At 40.2% G+C, this 7,687-nt stretch overlaps 1 protein-coding gene across 1 annotated transcript in view; it reads right to left on the minus strand.

Moving 5' to 3' along the window:
- sema4f (sema domain, immunoglobulin domain (Ig), transmembrane domain (TM) and short cytoplasmic domain, (semaphorin) 4F) overlaps nt 1-7,687 on the minus strand; it is a 69,277-nt gene that overhangs the window by 54,847 nt on the left and 6,743 nt on the right. The window lies entirely within an intron of this gene.

The following is a 7,687-nucleotide window of genomic DNA, read 5'->3' on the forward strand; positions in this document are numbered from 1 at the left end:
AGTGCATGTAGAGGAAGTTTCCTTTAGTTTCCTGTCAATAAACCTTCCCTTAACCCCCATTACACACACACAAACACACACTTAAAAATGTTATTAAATGTTGTTAGTTTCATTCAGGCGAACCATTACTCAGCATAGGAAAGTGTGCGTGTTCCCGTAATATGGTTTGAGAGTGTGTGTGTGTGTTTATGTGTGTGTGTGTGTGTGTGTGTGTGTGTGTGTGTGTGTGTGTGTGTGTGTGTGTGTGTGTGTGTGTGTGTGTGTGTGTGTGTGTGTGTGTGTGTGTGTGTGTGTGTGTGTGTGTGTGCGTGCGTGTGCTCCACTGAGGTGCAAATTATCTTTATTTTCTTTAAAAACCGGTTGAGCCAAAGACAGTTGACGCCAACAGGTTAAACCTGATGGTGGGCAACAAAGAGAGAGTGGTTATATGTTCCATGGTACATATAATACAAAAGATAGAGGATTTCAAAAGCAATAACAAATGCTGTGCTGGCGTGTACAGTACACAGGACACGAGAACTGCTTCGTCTTTTGAACACAGGGATCAACAACCTTTTTTTTCTAAAAAAAATTAAATCACCAAAAGATACTCATTTTTGTAACATTTATTTTAATTGCTTATTTCAACTCAAACAAAAGGAAATGCACCAGTTTTTACCCGAATAGAACAAATTGTTGGTATCCACAACTCACATTTTGTGTTTAAAAAATGAACAACAAAAAATGTTGTTCAATGTTGATCTTGTATTTCAGTATGCATTTCTTTCTGGTTCAGTTTTTATTTTTGTATTAGAGCTCGGTATAGCTCGGTTGGTTACGTGGCCGTGCCAGCAACTTGAGGGTTCCAGGTTCGATCCCCGTTTCCGCCATCCTAGTCACTGCCGTTGTGTCCTTGGGCAAGACACTTTACCGACCTGCTCCCAGTGCCACCCACACTGGTTTAAATGTAACTTAGATATTGGGTGTCACTATGTAAAAGTGCTTTGAGTCACTAGAGAAAAGCGCTATATAATTATAATTCACTTCACTTCACTTTAAACAAAAATAAGTTGTGTTTTATTATATGACTGGCAACATTTGAATTGTACTTTATTTAAGATTAGATAACTAATCAAAATAAACGTTGACTAAGGGTACTCCGGCTTCCTCCCACCTCCAGAGACATGCACCTGGGGATAGGTTGATGGGCAACACTAAATTGTCCCTAGTGTGTGAGTGTGAATGTTGTCTGTCTATCTGTGTTGGCCCTGTAATGAGGTGGCGACTTGTCCAGGGTGTACCCCGCCTTCCGCCTGACTGCAGCTGGGCCACCCCACGACCCAGAGAGGGACAAGCGGTAGAAAATGGATGGCTGGATGGAATAAAAACGAGACTAAAATGTTAATAAAAACACATTTTAATCATACTTCTTTTTGTCTTGTAGGTGGGTGAGAAATGTTTGGAATATATCCAATCACAGCTCTTAAACAGCGCATGAAAGAGGGGCCGGGAGTGAGTTACGAAGGAGAGCCAATCAGATGCTTTCCTTTGCGGGATAAGAAAGTTGGATTTCTCACCGCCAAAGCAAAACTTTATGCATTTAACAGGTCCCACATCTTAATATGTGCACACCAGGGAGAAAGAGAACAGGACTAAATTTACTGAAAGTTGAGTTGACTAAAATGTGGTGAAATATAGTCGACTAAAACTAGACCAAAACTATATCAATTTAGATGACTAAAATATGGTTCAAACTAAAAAGCGTTTTCGTAAAAAGGCTATGACTACAACTAAATTAAAAACTGCTGTCAAAATGAACACTGGTTTAAATAGGAATGTATTATGTTTATATAAATACAATAAAAATAGCACTGATGCACAAATACAGCAACAAACTTCTCACATTCGATTATGTCTAGCTAATGACCACAGCATACTGTATGCCATCCATCCATTTGCTACCACTTGGGATGACACAAAACAAAATGACACAGTTCAAAATATTAACACAAGATGATAATCTTCACACACACAAGCAGACATATTGAACAGATAACTTTTTTTGTGGACCTTCAAATCAGTTTGCGCCAACTCTCAGAGGTCTGTCTCCTTCACGTATGAAACAAGGTCAACACCAAGCCGCCGCTGCCTCAGCATGACCTTTGACTTTGCCCTAAACCTGGGACGCTGCTATGTTAGCTTCTGATGCAGAACGATTGATCAGCCCTCTTGTATTTTCATCAATAATGACCTATTTCATGTCCCTGTACTGGGCAATATTCAAGTATGTTGGACAATCGTTAAGTGACCTCTCTTTGTTATTCACCTTCAGTGGCAACATGATTGATGATGGCCCCACACAGCGGTCGCAAGTACACAAGACAAATTAAAAAAACAATCTCGATTCAGACTAACATGCAATCTTTTTTCCTAAATGCCGACCTCTTTCCGCTCCTGGGCGCGTGCCTCACCAGCCAGGGCGAGTTGGCTTCGCTGTCCTGGTTTTACTCAAGGCTTGCTATCATTTTACGACTAAACAATTTCCCCAGAGAACCGCAAGCTCAATTTTGAGCAAGAAAATTGTGATTCACATTACTTGTAGTCAGAAATAGAGAAGTCATCCTACAGGTGATGATGGCGAGTTCACCTATAATTCCATCATAACTCTCGTCAGGATGGTCTTGATTTGATTTATAATAAATAGAAAAAAGGCTAGGCTGCACGTTAACTCAAGGGTAAATTGAAAAAGTGCTGGAAAGCTTGACGGCTTAAGTGTACCCGCCTGTGTCTAAATGCCCAAAACTGTTCTCTATGAATAATAATTGCTTTTCACTTATATCTGATAGGATTTCCATGCAACGGAGGGCTGGAAAGAGAGTGAGGCGATAGCTCGGAAGGAATTCCAATGAGCGGCTGATTAATGCTTGAGGTGCCATCTTCTGAAACTTTGGAAACATTTTAAGATGCCTAAGAAAAAGCAGCACAGGCCACACAAAATGGTTGATACAGGGGAACTTGTTAATGTTGACGCCATCCTGCCTTATCATCACTCCGCGGACATAATATTTTATACTCTTATCTAACTGCTGTGGTAATTTTTTTGTACAGTATGTCACGACCACAATGACTATAAAGCCCAAATCTTTCTTCCCATGGCTAAAAAAACTAAAAAACACATTAAAAGAATCCAGGTTAATAATGCCCCGCTTTTATTTTGAAGCTTATCTTGCAGGAAGTATGTTTTAATGCTGTGTACAGTAACAAGATAGCAGTTATATTGCTGTTACAGTACTGCAACACATGTCAACATTAACGTAGCCATTTTCCATAGAAATGACCACTTTGGATCTCACATTTTATGTCGACAAAAGTGGTCCACCATGTACTGTAAGTCAATGCTGACTTAAGAGGGCACTTTTAAAAAAAACGCAAGCTGGACTTATAACAAGGAAACCTGTTTTAAATGTTCTAATTGTCCATATGTGCTTTCCTTTTGAAAGAAGAGTAAAATCTTTTAACAAGGGTCCACAACCCCCATGAGGTTCGCATAGGTACTGCAAGGAGGTCGTCAAATTTTTGGTTGACTAGACTTTTTTTAATATACATCCATCCATTTTCTACCGCTTTCATATATTTTTTATACACCCCCTGTTTTTTTCCACAAATTAAAATGCTTTTAAACAAATGTTAACATTGAGCCAACACACTGTAGTCTAGTTTAGCACATATGTAGTTTAGAAGAAGAAAAAATAACTTGTTTGTAAATAAATGTAAGAAATGAATATTCTTCTGTAGAAATTAATCATGTGCAAATTACACAAGAATGTAACATTTAGTAACGTGTGATATTAACTTATTACGTGCAAATTGAGATATGTCAAGCCTTTATTGCTTACAATTTTGATGATTATGGCTTACAGTTTATGAAAACTTTGAATTGAAAATATCAGAAATTGTAAGGTTTCAAAAACTGTAAGCCAAGATGATCAAAATTATAACAAATAAAGGCATGGCATCCCTCACATTGCATGTAATGAGTTTATATCACAGATTAGTTTCATATTTGAACTCAATTGCTGACATGCATGGCCTTTTACACAATGTTCTAATGTTTTGAGTTTCACCTGTACAATATAATGACTTTTCTCTAACAACAATCGAACATTCACCTACTGAAAATGCAAACTTAGTCACCGCTCGGTGACATTTGTCTAGCGGCAGACGTGCACTGGGGCTGCCCGCCTCGGAGCCAGTCAGAATCTCTCTCTCGTCATCTAAATGGGAAGACATTCATTTCAATTCAGCAAATAATAATGCTAATATGATAGGTGTTAGCACCTGTTGTATTCAGATGACGTGCTAGCGTTACTGCTGCTGGGATTAGATAAGAGCTGTTAAAAACGCGACATTCATTTTATAGTTATTGCATGCTGCATGTTCAAATGTTTCAGTATATTGCTCGCATGTCCTCTCGATGAACGAGCAGCCTCATAATTATTACAAGTAGCGCTGTTGCTACTTGATATAATACTAACAACTACTCGTTGTTGTTGTTTTTAATAGTATGTGATAATGCCTTTTATATATTAAAACGTATTTTGTTTGTTTTATGTACTGTATGTGATTGTATGTCTACTTGGACGTTGGAGTCTGCAATAGAGCTTGAAAATAAAGCTTGATTGTTGCCATCTTTTCTTGTAAAATGTAGTCAACTTTAGCAGGTTTGTTGCGCACAGGCTCCGCTATTTTGCAATCTGACGTCACTACGCATGTGGCGTAATGACGTCATCCCCACCCTAAAGAATCGATATGAGAACAGTTTGAAAAAATGGCAAGCAATTCTAAAGAATTGATACACTGGGAACCGGTTCTAAAAAATCATCAGTTTTCGATTCCTATCTCTACTTACAGGTGACTAACCACGGTTACGATAAAGGATTGTCTGCACTAAAAATAAATTGTGTGATTAATATGGGTATATTGGCCCTGCGATGAGGTGGCGAATTGTCCAGGGTGTATCCTGCCTTCCGCCCGATTGTAGCTGAGATAGGCTCCAGTGCCCTCCCGCGACCCCGAAGGGAATAAGCGGTAGAAAACGGATGGATGGAATATGGGTATATACCTGATTAATGCCATAATTTGTTGTGATTAATCACATGAGGGGCAGCACGGTGGGACAGAGGTTAGTGTGTGTGCCTCACAATACGTAGGTCCTGCGTTCGATCCTGGGCTCGGGATCTTTCTGTGTGGAGTTTGCATGTTCTCCCCGTGACTGCGTGGGTTCCCTCCGGGTACTCCGGCTTCATCCCACTTCCAAAGACATGCACCTGGGCATCATTGGCAACACTAAATTAACCCTAGTGTGTGAATGTGAGTGTGAATGTTGTCTGTCTATCTGTGTTGGCCCTGTGATGAGGTGCCGACTTGTCCAGGGTGTACCCCGCCTTCTGCCCGATTGCAGCTGGGTTAGGCTCCAACACAGAGAGGGACAAGCAGTAGAAAATGGATGGATGAATAATCACACGAGTTAACTTGTGAAATTTGACAGCCCCAAATTAAAAAATAGCTTTTTTGACTGGCAAAATGTATTTTTCGATATATATTGTCGAGTTGCGCTACAGAATGCACAACTTGACAAAACAGGGATTCGAGGAGTTGGTTGACATAGACAGGTTGTCAACATTAGCCCATCCATGATATTTTCATGAATGGCTGAGAAACGAGCTAGTCAGGTGGATGGAAAATAATTCCGCAGTCTACGTAACGAGGCCAGTTTAGTTCATCAATCCTTTGAAATGCACACAGACTTACGAAAGACAAAAGAGAATTGAGACCAAAGGGTGCTGAGCCTCTAAAAATCTCAATCATTAAAATATATATTGTGTGTGTGTGTGTGTGTGTGTGTGTGTGTGTGTGTGTGTGTGTGTGTGTGTGTGTGTGTGTGTGTGTGTGTGTGTGTGTGTGTGTGTCCTTTGACGTTTGACTCTGGTTGACCTTCACTCTGACGAGCTCACAGAGGGGATTAATGTCAGAGCTGCACAGGAGGAGCATTATGGGTAAAAGATATAAAAGGAGTGTTTTCATGTTTACTTTTTAATTTTGTGTCCACCGCCTATATAGGCAGCAAACACGGTCGGTCTGAATTACTTGGACCCTCTGCTGCCAAACAGTGAACTCTTGTTTCGCCATTGCAAAAAAAAAGTCCAATACTTTATGTTTATAAACACTGTCCTGTTCCTGAGGCGAAGGAAGATAGGAGAAAAGTCAAGCACATCAGAGCAAACTAAAACAGTGCCTTTCCCATGATAGCACTCAACAACACTAGCCTCTTACAGCAACATGATGGGAAAGTAATGGGAGGTGGGTAGGAGAAGAATGGCAGTGCAATGGAGAACGAGATGCAAAGATGAAAAAGTGCTCTCTTGTCTTGGCGTATAAGCGCGTCTTTTTTATTCTAACAATGCGGCGGGAAACCAAACACATAATCCACCGTAGGTCCACGTGTTGTCACCGGCTCTCTCCAGTGTGAAAGCATGTCACATTGAGGATTTAGCACAGCATAACTGGACAAAACACCTGACGACAGCCTCAAATCCTCTTGTGGCTACTAAGAAACCCCAGCAGCTTTTCTGTTTTTATCTCCTGCAAGTAGTAGAAGAGAGGCGCTGAAAGGCCTGTCGCTCTCAGTGGGACTGCATCCACTTTTTTTCATAAGGAAACACCATCCACACCCACACAAACACATAGTCCGCCTCGAGCCAAGTGAAAATATTGGCACTGAAGCGCGCTGTAACAATAAATGTTTGCGACTAGAATAGCTCGCTAAGATCCACTTGACTACAAACACAGTATGGCTGCACCTTTCTGCAAAAAATGTTAATCATGATTTTTTTGCTTATAAATGATATTGCCATGCTCTCTGGGGTGTATTTTTTACACCATGTTCAGGGCCATGTGTTTTTCTTTTAAAAGAAATGTCCCTGTTTTTTAACCATTATTATCATCATCATCCAATTGTTTTAACTTATCATTGTCTTGTTCTGCTTTGAAGGGTAACTGCACTTTTTTGGTCATTTTTCACAATCATTTTGAGAGACAAGAACAATCTTTTTTTTTTTTAGGATTTTAAAGATGATTTAAAAAATGCTTGGAAGATGCGGCTAATGAGAGTCACCGTTGTAGCCTTCAAAGCACTCTAAAAACACTTCAAAACCCTCCATCAATGTTTTATATACACACTGCAAGTCTATATATAATGTAGTAACAGACGCGTTCATAACAATATGTAAAGTTAAAGTACCACTGATAGTCACACACACACACTAGGTGTTGTGAAATGACCCTCTGCATTTGACCCATCCCCTTGTTCCACCCCCTGGGAGGTGAGGGAAGCAGTGAGCAGCAGCGGTGGCCACGCTCAGGAATAATTTTTGGTGACTTAACCCCCAATTCCAACCCTTGATGCTGAGTGCCAAGCAGGGAGGTAATGGGTCCCATTTTTTATAGTCTTTGGTATGACTCGCAACGCCATATGTTCAATATTTACCGTATTTTGGTCATTTTAATCATTTCCAGGGCTGATTTCTCCGAGCATTGATTTTTGTTTCAATAGCAGCGTACTTCGGACTTCTGGCAAAAACTGTGTGTCCTACTTCTGGGGAAAAACGCGAGTGTGTTTTCTAATCATGGCAGACTTTGTAACAGACAA

Source organism: Entelurus aequoreus, linkage group LG12 (genome assembly GCF_033978785.1).
Source record: "Entelurus aequoreus isolate RoL-2023_Sb linkage group LG12, RoL_Eaeq_v1.1, whole genome shotgun sequence".
Taxonomy (NCBI): Eukaryota; Metazoa; Chordata; class Actinopteri; order Syngnathiformes; family Syngnathidae; genus Entelurus; species Entelurus aequoreus.